Here is an 18,944-nt window from a genome sequence, read left to right as displayed (position 1 = left end):
AAAGACTCTTGCATGAGATTGTTACAGCAAAATTGAGTTGAAGAGTAAGAAGCTGGATTTGATTACACAGGATGCCCTTTCTAATCCTTTGTTCCTATGCCTAGTGGTCGGCAGAGCTGCGGACTGGGCTGTCTTACTCGGGGACATCAGAGAGGTGGCTTCAATTCATGTTTGTTTTCTGTAAAATGATCCTGACCTCCTTTGGAGGGTGTTTTGTAGGTTAGGAGTGAGAGGCAGGCGTTTGTATTGTCTGGAAGTGAACTTTGTTGAAAAAGTAGATAAAAAATTCAACAAATGCTCCTTGCTTTTGCTCTGATACATAATTTTAGGATTCTTGTAGGCAAGGATTTCTTCCTTTCTCTGTTGCATTGGCTATAATAGGAGCTGAAATGTGTGTGGATTTAACACTGAACATTTCCTTCTGCTTATGCTTATTGCTGTCAGTGTTTCCTACTGGAGCGTACTAATGAGCACCTAACTTGTTAGCAATAAACAGCCTTACCTTTTATCTTACTAACAAAGATCAAATATGCTATTATATGTAACTGTTTGTTATTTCTCAGGTAACAAAGTGTTTGTGAAACATCCTGTGCCATAAGAAACTCCCCAGGAAGACAGGCCTTGTGCTCCAGTTCTCAGTGACCCTGGAGCTGCAGCAGAACAACTTAATGATGGTCTACAAATACAGGAATTTTCCATAACCAATTTTATTGGACGTTTTGATATCACCAAGGTTGAATTTCAGCTAAAACAACTAAGAGCACCAAGTCAAAATACTGCTCTGAGTAGTAACTTGTGTCTTTCTAATTCTGTATTTGAGAAGGAATCTTTTTAAATTGTCCTTTGGCCTAAATTGAAATAAAGTGCTAGCAAAATCAGGTAGCTACTGTGTTTAGGTACATTACAAAGTGTTGACTCAATTTCTGCTTTTGATTCAATTATTGTACGTGGGCTATTACATCATAGAGAAATTAGATCTTTTAGCAGAATGACAGTTCCTAAAACCCAAGTGTTCTTTACAGACTAGCAAAGATAAACTTGGACAGCTGCAGTTAAGTCAGGTAAGGTACTGCAAGAAGAAATGTATAACATCCTATGTTCTTTCTTTTCTGTTCTTCTTTTTAATACATTGTTACAATGCTTCTGGACTTCAAGGTGATAGAGAATGCTTCTGCCAATCAATATGTAGAGCTGCTAATGGGATAGTAATCACATTAAGGTTAGGCAGGCACAAATGTCCTGCTTGGAGCAGAAAGCAACCTGAGTGGGAGCCATTCATGTGGAATGCTCCCTCAGCAAGAAATGTTCAGAGCCCTGCACAGGGGGAGACCCACCGTGCATTAGTTGTTGATTGCTAACATGTAATGAAGAAAAAGAAGTCAAACAACAGATGGAGGGAGAAGAAATTAGTCTGCAAGATACGCATGAAAAGAGCACCCATAATCTTGCTCTTGAATTGCAGGGATGTGACAACCAAAGCTTTCTGTGTCTCATGAACTCAGAATGGAAAACAAAATGCTCCAAGTCTTTAAATAAGAGCCATGCTGAGAGCAGTTCAGGATGCAGAGTCTACCTGAAGGCTTGAGGAGGTCAGGATCAGGTCCAGACCAGAGCCTGGGAGTGCTTTGCATGCCTGGAAGCAGTGTGGTGAATTTCAGAAGAAATATAAATGCTCCACAATAGCCTGTCCCTAACGGGTTGCAGCCTGACCTGAGAAAGTAGGAAGATGCACAATAAATAATTTTTCTTAAGTCTCTCTGCTATGTACTGCAGAGGAATTCTGTCCATTGGTTTGAAGTCTTTGTGCTGTCAAATACAAATAGAAACATTAGAGCAGAATCGCTGATGTTTGATTCCAGATTTTACTGTGATGCTGTTAAAATATGCTCCTGAAAAGCCAGTTTGAGTCAAAGATTTACTATGGTCTAGTGTGGCCACCAATATCTTCCATTAGCTCTTGTAAAAAAAATATAGAGGTTATAAAACTATCTCTTCGTTTATGCAGAGTAAATAAAAAGTCTGTTTTGAGGGTGCCTGTGCTTTTTGGACCCTGGACAAGAGATGAAGAAACAGGAAATGAAGGTGAGGGAGCAAGAAGTGTCAAAGGTGAGCAGACAGGATGGTCCAAGGTGCTGGTGAATGAGCTAATACACACAGTTGTCCTTTTTTGTGCTATAGTATTTAAAGTAGCTGTGATGTCACATAGAAGGAAGACAACGGATTTGCTGCCAGGGACATACTAGAAGGAAAGCCTGAGCATCGCTTACATGTGCAAGGTATTTCCAAACCTCCTGCTTAGTGGTTTCCTATTAAGTATGGAATATTCTGTATTAATTCTGTAGCCTGTGATGAACGGGTGCTGTGCCAGCCACTTTGCATGGGGACTGCTGAGCAGATGAGTGCTGAGGTGGATGGAAGATTTCATTTGTGTAAATGAGGAGGCCGTTATCACAGCACTAAAGGTCCTCTATTTTAAAAAAAGCCTCCTGTGGCATTATGCACAAAACAGCCTATTTATGCAGCATGAAAATATTTGTGTGCTTCACTCCAGCTTAAAAAGGGAATTTGCAGTAGATGAGGGACATGAGAAGGGGTTGGAGTAAGAAATAAGGAGAGATTGGAAACAGCAGATCATGAAATACGTAAAATCCTGCAGCAGTATGTGGAGTAATCCACCCCCCCCCCAAGACATGAGGATGGTGACTGGATCGGTTATACACTTCCTATAGACAGGCAGGGTGCTGCATACAAGCATGGAGTTGCTGGAAGAGTGAGGATATGCTGTGTTGTCCTTTACAACCTCAATCACTTGCCCTTGCTGGGGTCATGCCCAGGGCTTGTCTTTGGGCTGGGCAGTGCTGCAGAGTGTTGATCATCTCCACCAAAAGCAGAAAACAAAGATCTGCTTGCAGTAGGGCAGGTATTCTACAGTGCTTTCAACAAAGGCTGTGAGTATAGCATGAGGATGTTTTTTAATTGCCTTGCACTAATTCAGCATCAATCTTGCTCCAGATGCAGGTGCACCAGGCCTTGGTCCTCCATGGGACAACCAGTGCCACTCCAGGTAGCTCAAAGGGGCTTGTGTGGTGACAGATCAATGGGCTAGGGATGTACCACATCAGCTCCTTGAAGTCTTTGTGTGGTATTTCCAAAATCGGCTCCATGCTGCTTCTAACCTCCCCCAGCACACATGCACCCCAGCCCCCAGATATGAGGCTCTCATTTGATCCTGTGCTAAAATAACACAGTGTTTTTGGTTTAATTAATGTTGCAGAGAGGGGAAAAGTGACCATTTGATCTTTTCAGGAGCCTGACTCGGCTACAGAGTCAGGATGACATCTAAGACAGAGACTCCTGGCTGCAACAGGGGGGGAGTCAAGGTCAGCTCCTGAAATGGGACTGGGGACTGAGCCGCCCCCCGAAATAAAAGCACCTGAATCCATGTGGGAACTGGGGCTTCTCTCACACCCTAGCTCTAAAAAGCAGTAAGAATCATAATGCCCATGTAGCCACAGAGCCTAGGAAAATCTTTCAAATACACACATAGTGACAGCCATAAAAGTACCTAAATAATTCCTCTCTCAGCTTCCTATGTCCTCCCAGCCACTCCCCACCTCTAGTTGTCACTGTGGTCAATAGCTGCTGAAAAAGCCTTGTCTGATTCCTGCATCTGGTTCCTAACATACCGGCCAGCAGCACTGTGAAGGAGAGACCACTGCTGCTCATGTAAGCTGTCCCAAGTGTTGGCAGGGCTCTGAGTCTGAGAACAGAGTGATGTGTTTCAGCATTTGTGAAATCTCTGAATAATCAGCTCGTCAAAAAATACCATGCAGAGTTCCCTTGTAGTCCTCTCCAACTTGCCACCCCTCCTGCCAATAGCTCTGTAGGGTGACCGTGGCTTGGCATAGCCATTAGCAGAGCTCTTCACAATCACTCATGAATAGAGCTGGCTGGAAAATATGATTTTTCTTCTTAACAAAAAGAAAGGCTTGGTGGAGGAAGGGGGATATTTGGCTTGGTATTTCAGGATGAAGATTTACCCCACTGTTCCCCCCTGCACCCCATCATTCTTTCTTCCTACCTCATTTTTAGAAGGTAATCCCAAGAAATCGCTACCTTAAGCAGAAAGTTATTGGGTGCTGCTTGATCTTGGGGACTTCCTCCTCCTGGCCCCCAAGGCTAGGATTCTTGCTACAGGATGGGCACCAACCTGCTGGCACTGGGACTCCTAAGTAAGCTGTCCTTGGACCTCCACTTTTTGCTGCCACTGCCCAAGTTCTTCTTTAAAGTTTCTTCAACATATTCCCCTCCTCAAGCAGCTCAAAAACCTGCTGTTTAGGCACCTGGGAGCTAGTGCCCATATATTTGTTCATGGGGGGATCGTAGGTTCTGGAAATGGCTTGAGGTAAACCCAACTAACTGGCCTGTATTGCTGGCTTACTTCATCTGCTCCTCTGGCGCTGGGTTGCCTCCAGGCATATCCCTCTGTGCTTTCCCTTCCTTTTGGACAGGTGATCATTGCTTTGGCTGGGAAGACCAGACTTTCTTCCTGTGTCCTCTAATGATGCTCAGAGCTGAACAGCGGGGAGGAGGCCAGGCTGGTTGCAGACCCTGTCCTTAAGGCAGGCAGCAAATAACAAAGAGCTGCAGAGGAAGGACTTGCAAAAATCAATGGTTAGTGCATTAGGATTAAAGCTGTAGCATGAGAGCCTTACAGAGCCAGGATTATTAATGTTTTTTAGACCTGTGGTAGCTTCATTGACTGTAGCACTTGGTGCAAGGTGGGCTTAGTACTTGTGTCCCTTTACAGACCTTTGTATGTGCAGAGAGGACACAATTACATTCATCAGAGAAGTGGCTCCAATGCAGCTCTCAGGTGCTGCCTATCCTGACCCAGCTGCAGCGCATTTACTCTTATTTACTTCTGTCACCCTATCTTGTTCTCCTCAAGCTTTTGTCATTCCTTTTGTCACCATAGTGACAGGAAAAGAGTGATGATTGCTGGAGTAATCTCCCATATTAGCTACACTGGCCTTTCAGCCAGTGCTTCGTTTTCCCAGGTTCTGGCTGAGCCCCAGAACAGTGGCATTAAAAAGCAGCATTGGAGGGTACTTGGCACATTGGGTGCTGCCAACTCTCCCCTGGGCCAGCCTAGGCAGGGACAGGGCCTTCATGTCACTGCAGGTCACACCTCCACAAAACAGAGATCTGCAAAGAAAAGGGGAAGAATCTGCTTTTGCAAAGGCTTCTCCCTGAGTTCATTAGCTGTGAGTCCTGTGGTCTGTCAAACCAAGATTGTGGGTGCTTCTGGCTGTTTGGGGGCATGTGAGTGTCTGCAAGGTGCATAGGAAGAGCTCCCCAGGAGTAAGTGCTTACTCTGACCCACCTATCCCTGATTCTGCACAGCCTCTTGCAGAACCTGGTCATTCCCAGGGAGCCCTAACCAGGGCTGCGACCAAACCTGGGCTCACAAAGGGGCAAGGCAATGGCTCAGTACTAACAGGCTTCATTAGTCATTAAGTGCATCCCAGACAGACTCACAGGATACACACACACATACACACAAATACATACCTAGAAATCACAAACACACTTAAACAACAAACTACTGAAAAGCAGAGAAAAGTCACAAAATGTGAAATGAAAGCTGTTCTTCTGTTCTCTCTTTACCTGCCACAGAGGAGGATATATTAAGAAGAGTCAGCCTTCATTTCAAGCATGCTGCCTTTTGTCCTCCTATCACAACATCAGCATTATCCCCACATAATTTTGTGTATTTAATTTTACAGTAGACTGTGCCAGTGAGTGCTGCCTGTAAATATTTGATCACCACCGTTCCTCCAGGATTATCTTATCAAGAGTAAAGATATTAAAATAGAAATCTTGTCATGTTACTGCCTTTATACTTCCAGACTGAGAGTTGATTGACAGAACATGAACTGCCTGAACTAGCTCTAAAGTGTCTTTTCACTGAGAGCTTTAATGCCAGAGGCTATAGGAAAAAAACAGTTAGCTAGTCATTGGAAACTAATGCCTTGCTGTAGTTACAGAGCTTTTTCTACTTAAGATTAAAAACTATGAATCTACTAGGGGTATTTTTACAAGTCGAAAATGATGTTGCTCTTTTTATACCTTTCTGCCATCTCTAATGAGCAGAATGAGCTTTCCCTTTCCTTCCTGCACTTGAATATTCGATGTAGCCTTACTGCAGCTCACAGACATGAACTGAAGTTTTGCAGGAGTAAGCTCTTGACTTGCCTAACCTACAGAATTTCTTTTTGGTGATAAAACGGATTGTGAGCCAGGACTGAATGTTCCTGCCTAGCTTGAAATATCAAACTGCTATAGACAAGTCAAGGCTTCTATTTATGGCCAGTTAAAAGACACACCAGTAATGCCGTTTTAATGTTACAAAATTGCTCTGAAATTGTCATGTGTTTGAAGAGCACGATGCTGCAAATATATAGTCAGTCCCTGAGGGCTTTCTCATCCTGTGCTCCAGCACAAATCAATGCGAGTTTTTGCTGGAGTAAGGACCCAAGTGCCAATTCAGGGAAGTACTTGAGCATAAGCAAACTTCAGTCACAAGCTTGTGCTCCTTAGAAATCAATAAAAATTGTGGTGAGGGGATGGTAAGGGGTGTGTGTCTTGCAACCCAGGCGGGCAATGGGCCAGCAGTTCCCAGCATCCTGAATAAATCCAGCTTTGTCCTGTCATGATCCCTGAGGGCAGGAGGGGGTGGTTAGTTCACAGATTTGTCCCATCACTATGATGATAAACTGTAGCCAATGGTGTTAAATCACGGCAAGGCCTTCAGGGTGGTATCAGTAGTGTTTATTGCAGGAGACTGGAGTGGCCAGAGATGGTGCAACCTGGAGCACCCTTTAGCCAGATCATTCCTCCCACTCCAGTGGGAACAGTAACTGTATGAAATTAAAATAATTAGACATTAAGCAGCCTATTGTTGAACTGACATGAAAAGGATTAACAGGAGTGGCTCTCATTAACAGCAGTGGGTGGTCCCCTCCATTCTTTCCCTGGGCTCTGAATGTAGAAAAGCTTGTCTTAACATGTCACTTAAGGAAGGGTTAAGAGCTGTGGTTTTGTTCAGCAAGCCCAGTATGTTCGATTAAAATATATTGGTGTGTTCATCAGCCATTAAACTGTCTTTGCAATAACTGTAATTAAACAAGTACCTCTGAAAGGAGATCTTTCCAGATGAATTCTGACACGAGGAGAGCAGGAATTTCACAGGTCTCTGATTTGGGTTTGTTTTATATTGCTGCAGGAATCCCTCAGCCACTGGGAGTTTTTGTTTCCCTGCTGCTGGAATGAGGATGGCTCAGTGGCCCACCAATAGCCACTGATTTCCATATAGGTAGACCACATCCCTTCTTCGGGCATGTTGGGAGTGAGCTGAGCACCAGCAGCACCGAATGCTTGGCAATCCTGGGGGAATAAAACCAGACAGGCAGTTTTCTCAGCCAGGCAATTCATTTACAGAAACATCATTTACCAAGTTCCACTTAGGGCCTCAGGAATAAGAAATGGAGAATAAAAGGGAAAGTTAGCTGTTTAGCAAATTCAGAGGTTTTACAGAGTTTAGCAGCTGGTGGCCTCCAATTCAATGAGCAGAGTTAAAAGCCGTGCGCCCTGCTTTGAAAACTTGCTCCAAAGAGCCTGAAATGGAGAAAAATCCCAACCAGGTAGACTAGGTGCAAAGCAGAGGAAGGAACTTAAGGAAGCAAAAGGTACTTACCCAAACCAACTGTTCTAATCATGTACGCACAGCAGACAAACGGTGATAGCAGTTGTTGGTGCTCCAAGATGGATAGCAGGGAAATGGAGATACAGTAGAAAATAACACATATTAAGGAGTTAGTATTCATTATGCTGACCTCCGTCAGAAATCAGGCAAGCAGACAGATGGATGACAGCAAGGAGAAGTGTAGCAAGAAAACCTAGAGAGCAGTTGTGATGGGTTTCCCTGGTGGGTGTGAACAAGGAGGTGCTGAGCCAGATGTGATCAAAGTAAACTTCACCCAGTCCTGAAAAATCTTCTCACCCTTACTGGGCACTATTAGCCAGTTTCCCATGCATTTCTGAGGTATTCAGTTAATCCCCATCTTCTCCAGCATATCCATACTGTTAGATAGTCAAATTGCGAAGGCAGGATTCACTGAAATCCCAGAGGAGGAGAACTGTAGGATTTCCTTCATATGCAAGATTGGTTAGGGATTTCAGGTTAATCTTGCTTTGTAAATCATGTTGCATTTTATCCTGTTTACCTTCATGTCTCTGTAAATGGTCTTTCAGAAAACTGTCACCAAGCTCTTGAGTATTGGCTCCTGGACACTTAGCATGCCACTTTTAAATACATGTTCTAATATCCCACATTCTACGTACATAGTCCTTCCCCTGAGCTGATACACTTGTAAGCACCTACATTTGGGTCCATAGGCCAGATCCTTTAAAACTGTAGGACAAAGACTGCCCACTTTCTGCTCTTGGGCACTGTTAGGTGCCAAACAAACCCAACAAAGTATGTAAATACCTAAAAATCATCCTGTTCCAAGTTGCCACTGAGCAATTGGGAGACATACCTAACTCAGTGTGGACTGTTGAATTTTGGATTTCATTTCTGCACATCTTTGTTAACCTTCAGTTTTGCATTCAGTCCTTTTGCTGTGCTGTCCTTAAGCTTATGCTCCGCATTCTCCTCTTCATCCAAAACCCAGGCATTTTTCCCACTTTAAGGCAGAGGGCATGTAGCATTATGCTTGCCCGTATCCTCCTGCCCTGTAGTACCAGCCACTATCTCTCCCATCTTTTCAGTCTCTCTCTTACCCTGTGAGTGCAGAAATTGTGTATTTGAATAATCTCCTAGGTCTACTTAAGAAGGTCCTTTCCTCCTTTCCTTTCCTGAGCTATAACACACTGCTTGCCTTGTTGCCAGGGCTTCCTTCTTCATGCCACTTAGATTCTGCTAATTCTTGGTTATTCTAAGAAGCCATTTTTTCATCCAATTCTGCCTCCAGCTCCTTCCTAAAAGTTTTTCCCCCTTAAACTGAGAGGCAGTTTCCAGCTCTGAAGCAGGTGGCCTGTCCCTGGCTGCTTGCTGTGCAGTGATGCAGATGGCAGTGTTGCACAGCTCCTTGGGTGATCAAGCGCTTTAGGAATTTCAAGCCAACAATGTACCAAAAAAACAGAGTGAAAATCCCACCTGTTTCCAGGGAGCACAAAATCAAGAGAACGACTTTAGCTAACTGCATACAGGCAAAACCATTTCACTGCCTTGAGTCTGCACAGATGTTTGTGCCCCAGCTAGACTGAGTTTTCCAGGTACTGCTAGCATCCTCAGCCTCCTCCAGCAGCGCTCACAAGCCCCCCTGAGTGCTGTAACCAGAAGGGAAGGGAACACTGAGTCCCAAACCTCTCCTGGCACAAACCAGTCTGCACATCATAAACAAACCATCAATATCTATGCAATAAACACTGAACAGAGGGTTTCTAGTCAAGTCCAGAAGCCAAGAAAAGCATCCCTTTCCACCCTTCAGTCTCGTCTCCAAAGTCATCACTGCTGGCCCTGGAGCAGAGCTGTGGCTCTTCACCGTCATCAACCAACTTTCTGCAGTGACATTATGTAATGACAGTGATTCTCAGTAAAACAATAGAAGAAAATTAAGAGTTGCAAGACATCAAACCATGTGTGTGCACCCGAGCATCTCTCATGGGACAAGCTTCAGCACACTTCACGTTTGGCAGGTCTAAACACAAGCAGATGCCTGGAAATGCTGACAGGGGTGGAGGGAGCAGAATGGAAAACCTGTCCTTTCCCTACAGAGTGGCATGAAGGGACAGAGCAACAAATGCAAATGATGATGCACAGGCTCAAACCAATCTCCTAGAGGCAGTTCATCACATGTTGCATAGAGCAGCAGCACAGGCACTGCACAGCCCATAGGACCAGGGGCTGTCTGCCATACCTTCTGGGCAGGTGACATGGCCAATGTTGAGCAATCACATGTATTAGCTGGCTAGGGATGTAAACACAGCTATAGAGTGTATTCAGGCATTTACATATAAAGGTCTTTGTATATCTGAGAAAAAATTACATTTTAGATGTTTAAAATGTGTGTATATATGTATATTTACATGCACATATATATGCTTGTCATATATGTAAAGATGTTTTAAAATAAATACCTTTATATACATACACACATACACGTATTTACACATGTAGGTATATATAAACATTTAAGACCTTCCTTTTACTGGCATAATATATCCATTTGCATAGAGATTATTTCTCTCATACATGTATATAAAACTCTGCCTATATGGGTGTGCATGTATATACACATATTTGAGTAAGTATATGCATATATAAAATCCATATAATAGCTATATGTATAGACTTCAAATATTAAATTATATGTATATTATGATGCATATTATCTATACCAAGTGTAATGATATAAGTTTATGCTATTCATTGTGTATATATGTATACATTTATACTGTTATAATTTTTACATATATTTAGAGTACATGCTTTTAAAGGTCTTTAAAAAAGGTCTATTTATGTAAGTATAATCAGCACATATATATGTGTAATGATACACATATATTCATATATTTTTATGCATACCTATGCATGTGAATGACAAAATAAGTAAAACCACAGACTCAGGTCTACGGCATTTCAGCTGCAGCCCCTGGGTAGGCCTGAGGTAAGGCAAGGGAATTGCTCCAATAACCTGGCAGCTTTTTCATGAAAACTCTATTCCCCAACTGCTTTCATTTAAGCAGCACTATTTTAATAATACATCCCTATTGCCTGGCAGATACAAATGTGAAAAGATGTAGATAATATCTTCTAATTGTCCCAGAAAACACTGGGATGTATATGGGGATATATATATACACACATATGGCGGTGTGGGGTGTGTACCTACATATACATGCTTATTATGTTGTCTACGCACACACCCCAACTTACATTTCTTATTTCTCTGTGGCTCATCAGAAGGAAGAGCTGCTCAGGTGGGGCTCTCTGAGCCTGGGCTGACACAAACTATGTAGAAAACCAATGACCCATCACTGAAGATTACCTAAATTGCAGGAGAAGAGGAATACTATTTCTCCCTGTAGCTCTTTGTAGTTTTGTACATGAAACACACATGTGTAGTTGTAAGTGAAGTCAGGTAGAACTGGATAAAACTTCTGCAATAGGTACACAACAGCTCCCATTGACTTACGAGATGCCTGGAGCTGAAAAGCCAGCACTGGGATGTGATGGCAGGTGAGAAAAGTAGCCGGGATGCACAGGGCATCCTCCTGCTTTGTGCCAGGAGAAACCACCTGAATGTGGACACCCCCTTTACACATTTTACCTTTAAATCTGGTGGCTGCCACTTTTGTGCGTATCAAGTGTTCTGACTGACGCCGCCTTCCTTTCCCTTTCCCACTGCCAACCTGGACAGGAGATGTGATATCTGTCTGTCTGTCCAGCCCCTGTGCATCCCAGAGCTGCTTGCTCACACATGTATCCATGGTCAGGAAGCGGAAGCTGTCATGCTGTGTCATTTCTCTCCTTCTCCAACACAGGGATCCTGCTGAAAAGAAGTGAAGAAATAAATAACATCAAAACCCTGACAATCAAACTGATGTGTAGCAAAAAAACCCAGCTGAGGTGGAGAGAAAAGCCTGGGTGGGTAGTTACTTCAGTTGCATATCTTTTTTAGGGTGAGCCTTTCTGTCTCTCCAGCATAAAAGCACTTCCAGACAGATTACTAAAGAACCAGGAAAAGTATTCCCCAGCTCTTTTCTGTCTCCCAGAACTGGTATCCCAAAGAGTGGCAGTGTTTAGGCAAGCATTTTACCAACTTCAACTCCAGCAGCAAGAAGAGTGCAGGCAAGGGTTAAGTGACAGTTTATTTATTGTTGATAAGGATGTGCAGAAGCCTGGAAGATCTCTTTTTTTTCCAGTTTTCACTGGATGACAGACATTTACAGGCAGTTCTGCTGTCCCTGGGAGCGTCAGTGTGAAATGGAGAACCAGTGGCATTTACGGATTGAAGTTTCTCCTTGTACTCAATGACAGAATAAAGGGCAAGAAAGATAACAAGCCCAAACCCACGTGTGTTTTTAACCACCAGCATCTCCAGCCTGGTTTTATGCCAGCTCTAACTCTGGCTGGTTAAACTCACTGCACTGCCACAGCGAAAGGCGGTTTAAGCTGATGCTACTGGACAACAGTGCATTTACTCTGCTCAGAACTATTTCTCACCCGCTTAATTATATCTCGCACTTAGAGTTTTACAGAGAACAGATGTGAAGGCTTACCTTGGGACAGATACATTATGTATACAGCATTAACTTCACACCCATACGGTCCCCATTTTCATTACACAGCCAGTGGGGGACCCAGGATAGTTTGCTGGCAGAGCAGTTGGTTTCATTAGCAATTCCCAAGACCTCAGCTGTCTATGAGCATCCTCACCCATGCAGGCTGAGCTGCGCTGGGGATCCATCCCATAGGAAGCAAGGATGAGCCATGCACTGCCTGACCTCTGGGCTGTGCCCCTTAAAATCACCAAAAGACCAGCTGCTGGTGCACACCTTGTACAAACTCCAGCCTGAGATTTAACATAAACAAGTATTTTGGAGAAAGTCTTAATGTGATGTGAAATGTGAAGCCAAAGGATATCAAAAGACAACTTGAAGGTAAGCACTGTAGCAGTGTGTCTGATCTCTGACCCTGTCAAGGAAACATCAATATGACAGGTTCCCACTGGCTGCATCTCTCTGCTAATAAAAGCCTTTTAGCAACACCCAGAGAAGGGGTTTGATCACAGCTTCTCACTGGGTTTAATAGGAAGTGAAGCACAAGGTAACATTTGGGTTTGTCTTCCCATTTGAACTGACATAAGCAATGCCCTTATGTTTTGTTAGCTCCACAGGAATTCCAAAAATTCCTCCAAATTTTTACAGATCCAAAACTGGGCTAAAATCTTGCTTGTGCTACCATCACTCTAAGACATCTAATCTTAGAAATCATATCTTTAAGATAACTGATCTCTCTCTGGCATCAAAGCCAGGCAAGGAAACAGTTTCTGCACTTCTCCCTCCCCGAGATGAACATAACGAAAGGCCATTTCCTTCTTTTCCCTTTGCATCTTTTCCAGGTAGCAAACAGCTCCACTGAGCCCTTTCCCCACAGCCACCTTTCATTAGCTGGGCTGCCCCTCTCCATTCCCACAGTGCAGCCACACAGCCTTCCAGTTCCAGCCCAGCAGAGAAATCATCAATATACATATACTAGATGAAATTAAAGTTGTCCCTGTGAGTTATTCTATGACACAAGCTCTCACCGGCGATATGAAATCCTATTAATTAATATTTAATTAATTCTTTTCCTTGCATATAAACAGTGTTACCACAGAGCAATTATTATCTGGGATGCCTCAAGGTATTACAACATTCACAGTTAAAAAAAGCAGCATATTTGTTAGGAGCAGCATGACAAATCTGTCACTGTTAGAGTCGTTCTACCAAGACAAGAAAAATCCTGAATAAACTGTAATAGGTCAACAATTTGCCAGAAATATCAGCTGAATCAGGAGCCTGAGGTTTCATCTCACTGGAACATTACTTACTATGTGCACAAAGAGCCCTAACTCAGCAGAACACTGCACATTATTTACCAAAGGGAGAGCAAGGCTCATGTTTTGCTAACTTCCACTCATTTGAGCTTAATTCTTTGCTTAGTTATTTGTCATCTGCTTTTTGAACAGGGAAACAGAAAAGCACAGGGTGGGACAGACAAACTTTGCCTCTTTGAAGTGAAGAAGACCTTTGCAATGGCATTTGAAGAAGCACAGCATTGGGCAAAGCTCAGCTGAAGTGTCCAACTTTCAGCAAATATGGTGCTTAACACTCATCCCTTGTGATGCAGAAAGTACAAGAGCACTTTGCTCTTCCAGCCAGCAGTGCTCTGGGGGGGCTGCACAGTGGTGATGTCCTTGCTGTGTGGTGGCACAGACAAGAGGATACAGGAGGTTGAGTGGTCAGACGTGGTGAGCATCCCGGGTTACCTTATTTCTGCAGGATACATCACCGCTTGGTCCACAGTTGGTATAAATCGGTCAGTCAGGCTTTTGGTCTCGATCCCTACGAGAGTGACTGCTGCTGACATTTATTCAGGTGTTGACCTTCTCAGTGGCCTTAGGAGACCTGGGAGGTGAAGCTCCCAAACAAAAGCCTTGGTGGCCTTTTGAAAAATTCACCTCTCTGTTTCCCTGCTGAAAACAGAAGAGGAAATAAATACAATAAAATACTCCCTTACTGATGTTGTTCTGCAATGAGTCAGTTGCTGCCAGACGGGAGATGGGCCAGCATCCCTCTCTTCGCTGCAGTGATTTGACTAATTACTTCTATCTGCTCCAGAAGAGCAGCCTCCTACAGCCTTTCTGCTGTCTGGGTCCTGTCTGTCAGTAGCAGAGAAGTGGGTAGTGATGGGAAACATCATCCTTCTGGTTTGGGTGGTGGCATTTTGCCCGTTCCTTACTGCAGCTGGGTGGCAGGTCCCAAAATCAAGAGCTCCTACTCAGTGAGAAGCTGAACTCCTGAAAGCCAGGGCTGGTTTAGACTGGTTATTTTGGGGTTGGCATGCAGGCACTCACATCTTCCCAGCACGGGGTGGTTGCCCATGTCACCATATGCCTCTTGGATGTGTGGGGTGACAGACCCTGTGGGGACAAGGAGGTAGACAGCGCAGCCCAATGGAGCTATTGGAGCCTCTGTGCGAATTGAAAAGGGTGCAGGCACGCAGTCAGACATCACGCTTCAAGGGAAACAGTACTGAGTTTTAAGATGGTATTTTCTTTCTCCTTGAGGCTGAGGAGTTCTCCTTCAGGATTTGGGGACTGAACTGCCATAGATCTCACTCAAAAACATTGCCCAGTCGGGCAGTGGGTCCACATGGGAGCTTCTTCCAACTCTTGCAAAATGCTGCTGTCTCCTCTGAGCTGCTAAACAGGGCCCAGGACTTCCGCAACTGTTACTTAGAGGCAAATGTTATTAAAGTAAATGAGAAGAAGAGGGCAGCAGCATACACAAACTGATTATATTTTTACACTTGTTTAAAATCACAAGTGTGATTTTTAATTATAGTGGATCAAAGAAAATAACCACATTAATCCAGTGTAATCACGTGCAAGCTGAATTGTTAACAACATTGTATTTAATTGGCAGTAAGCTCAGTCAACACTAAATACAAATGAAAAGCACTGACACATTCTGAAGACTAATTAATATGACAGACTGATAGGAAGTGCATTGTTTGTTACTACTAATTTCCAGTAGCTGGTTCAACACCATTTTGCTACTGTGATCAGGGGATCACAGTAACACAGTGAACACAGGGAACACAGTGCTGTGTCCATCAGTGCATGATATTTAAAAGGAAAATTAAACATGATTCATTTTAAGGAGGAGAAAAGGAGTTAAAAGATAATTAAATTACGTATTTCAAATACCAAGCTGCAGATAAAGTGCTGTAAAGTATAGAATTTCTCTCTTTCCAACTACAAGTCCCCTTGATACGTGCACATATTTCACTTTAATGTGCTACACCAGTAACAGAAGATGCTTTCTCCCCCTGTACATTTTAATGCAGTTAACAAATGGTGATTTTTTTTCCAGGGGCTGACACAACAAACAGAGGGATTACCCTCAGGACCCTACTCAAAACCAGCAAGTTGTTAGAAGAATTTCCCTTGGCTTCAGTGGGGTTCCAATCACATTCTAAGGGTTTCAGATCAGGACTTGTTATCTTTCATTTTAGCCTTAGAAAACACCCAGCAGAAATGAAGAACATTCATCCAGGTAAAGTCTTTTAAATAGAGTGTCCTTAAAGTTTGCTAAAGCTTTCCAGAGAGTCACACACTTTAACATCCTCCTACCTGACTGCACTATCTTCCACATTTGGCTATGGACTCTAATGGCACATATTAGTCACACCTTGTTACAACCTTGGTCAATAGAATAATGGAATAATAAATCATCTATATTTTAGTGAGACATAATAAATAAAGTGCATAATAGTCAAACAGGTCTTCACCAAGGAAAAGTTGAACAGCTGCAGTGGTTGTCAGTGGTAAACTGCCTATGATAAGTATGCAAACATTGACCCCAAGTGTTATGCCGAGAACATGGAAATTAAAATCATCTATCTTACTTGATTCAAAGCCTTCCAGATAACAAGGATGGTATTTAAGAAAAACCATGGCTGGACTTGGACTGCTTCTTTCTGTTAGATGAAAATTAAATGAAGTCAAAATTTGGAAAATACTGGTTTAATTAAAGATACTTCACCAGCTCATAAATGATACATTCTCCATCCGGTTGCGAAGTGTAAGTTTGAGATGAGGTGTCAGAGCTGCAGAGGATTCCTAAAGGTTAGTTCCCATTTATGTGCTCTATAAAAGGAGACTTCTGGAAATGAAGGAATAATTATTGAAGTTCACAAATTGCTACCCCAGTCTGCTCAGAGAGTGCAGCATTCCTGATTACAGCCAAAGCACTGTTTTCTTCAGCAACTTACTCCAAATATGCAATATAAGAAGCCAAAAGAGACCTTGGCCAAAAGCAGACACTGGCATGGAATCAAGCACGAAAATATTAATAGATAATCATCCAGAAACTAATTACAGAAGTCCAGTTTCATTAGTGCAGCAGCAGGAGAATCCTTGCAAAGTAGTTTCTGAACTTCCTAATGCTCTTCCCAGTGTATTTCTGTTAGCTAAAGCCACATTAGAATCACAGAATGGCTGTTGGAAGGGTTGGAAGGACTTTAAAGCTCATTCAGTTCCAACCCCTGCCACAGGCAGGGGCACCTTCCACTAGAGCAGGCTGCTCCAAGCCCCTGTGTCCAACCTGGCCTTGAACACTGCCAGGGATGGGGCAGCCACAGCTTCACTGGGCACCCTGTGCCAGCGCCTCAGCACCCTCACAGGGAAGAATAATTCATTTAAATTAGAGGAGTGAACACCCCCCCCCCAATAGTGAAGATGCCAATTCACTGGAACACACTGTAGATACACATATGGTTAAAAAAACAAACACAAAGATTGAGCCTGATGCCTTCCTGGAAATACACCATAATCTCTGCACATTATTTGGTCATCTCTAGGAAAACAGGCCAAAATGAAATGGCTGGTGATATAAAGCAGGCCAGGCTGGAAGACATGGTGACTTCTTTTGAACTCAAAACTTCTTCTTATAGTGCACTTGGTCCAAACAAATTAAAACTATATTTAGTGGGACTTAGGCAGACTCAGATTTAAGCATGAGGCAAAAAGCCACCCCTGAATCCTCACTGCTCCAGCAGCAATTTTGCTAAGCCCTGCACATCAGCCATGGGTTTATCCTAGCACATGGCCGTGGCAGTTATTCCCTTTCCTCATTGCAAAGCTGGGTTACAAAAAGCAGCTATACCCAGGGTGGAACTCAACCATGCATTTAATTTAAAGCTTGTGCCCCTATAATAGCCCTATGCCCTCCCTACATCCACAGTGGTGAGCAGAGGGGAGCAGCCGTACCAGCAGTCAACACTTATGCTGATGCCTGCTGAATCACCTGCTGTAATGTAAAAGCAGTCATTACCAACCAAAAGGGGCCTGACAAATGCTCTCTTTGGAGCAGAACTGCGCTAGGTAGCACAGATGCTCATTGTCAGCTCACTACCAGTAACAGAAGCAGTTTTAATCAAGATGCCTCCAACACAGCCTTGCAAACACTTAGCACTGAGACAGTGGGTAACAGAAGCCTATCAGTGCTGAGGAAGACTGAGATGAAGACAGAGGAGAGGTAAACTTCGTGTCTCCAGGGAATTTGGAGCGCTACAGATGTTACTGATTTGTATAGCATTGCTGAGAAGCTCCCTTGCTGTTAGGCAGTGCTGGCACTCAGTGAAATGCGATCCTCCATCCAAAGCGTGTCTGTGATTGCTTGAATTGAACCAGTGCTAAAGACACCCATCAGTGCACCCTGAAATGGTTAAAAAAGCTCCTCATATATTGACCCAGCCATTAGCAGGGACTGAGGGAGCAAAGCCCTCTAGCATTGCTCTCAGCTGCACTGTACCACATTTCAGAGAGCTTTGCAGAACCACAATAAAAATGCATCTGAGCTGGTTTAGAAACCCAGGAGGCGATTATTCAGATAAGCCACGATGAGATAAGGTCTGATATCATCAGAAAGGGTGCAAGGCACTGTCACACAAGGGAGAGAGATGTGAAGGAGGGAAGGATGTGAACTCTGTTTAAGCGGTCCCACGGTAAAACAGCTTGCAGCCAGCGCACAACTTACTGTCAGCTCTCTTTGAGTGGCTCCTTTGATTGCGCTGCTCTGTGAAGGAGCACTTGTCACTTTTTATCGAGGGAAAGAGGAAGAAAGCAAGGCAGCCTGTTGCCAGGAGAAAAGATGCCACTCACTTCAAGTTAAAATATAGACAGCTACAATGCCCTGGCTGCTGGTGATCAAGGACCAGCAGAAGTGTGAAGGAAGTATCAATGCAGAGCAAGAGAAAGAAAACAACAAGAGACTGGAGCGAGTGCATAGTGGGGAGGGACAAGCCCCCATACTCCCTGTCTGTAGCCGGTAGTGCCCGAAATGCCTGAGTGTGCAGGAGGAAAAAACAGCAGTGGTGCGTCCTTCAAAAGCTGGCAGCTCCCTGTCAGGCTGAGTCAGGATGCTGCCTCCACAGCCCCTGTGCCCAAACAGCCACAGGACTGTTGGCCTCAACTCAAGGTGACCTACTGCAGGAGCATTTTAAATCCCCTTATAGTTAAAGGTCAATTGGTCAATTTGGCATTGGCTAACTTTGGTTTACTCCTTAGAACAGGTTATGCTCAGCACCTGAGGAGCTCTAATGG

At 43.7% G+C, this 18,944-nt stretch overlaps 1 protein-coding gene across 2 annotated transcripts in view; it reads left to right on the top strand.

The window, feature by feature from the left end:
- FHIT (fragile histidine triad diadenosine triphosphatase) overlaps positions 1-16,256 on the top strand; it is a 422,862-nt gene extending 406,606 nt beyond the window's left edge. Inside the window, exon 6 of one of the 2 annotated variants that reach the window (XM_061354268.1) lies at positions 15,712-16,256. The gene's annotated coding sequence lies outside the window, so the exon portion shown is untranslated. Of the gene's footprint in view, positions 1-563; positions 883-15,711 lie in introns of those variants that run through there. The other variant, XM_061354267.1, reaches the window with a different exon arrangement.
- The last annotated feature ends 2,688 nt before the right edge of the window (positions 16,257-18,944 follow it).

This window comes from Neopsephotus bourkii, unplaced genomic scaffold (assembly GCF_033783945.1).
Source record: "Neopsephotus bourkii isolate Nb327-2 ecotype Australia unplaced genomic scaffold, CSIRO-AGI_Nbou_v1 NB_719, whole genome shotgun sequence".
Taxonomy (NCBI): Eukaryota; Metazoa; Chordata; class Aves; order Psittaciformes; family Psittacidae; genus Neopsephotus; species Neopsephotus bourkii.
Note: the sequence above shows the minus strand (reverse complement) of the source record. Positions and strands in the feature narration are given on the sequence as shown.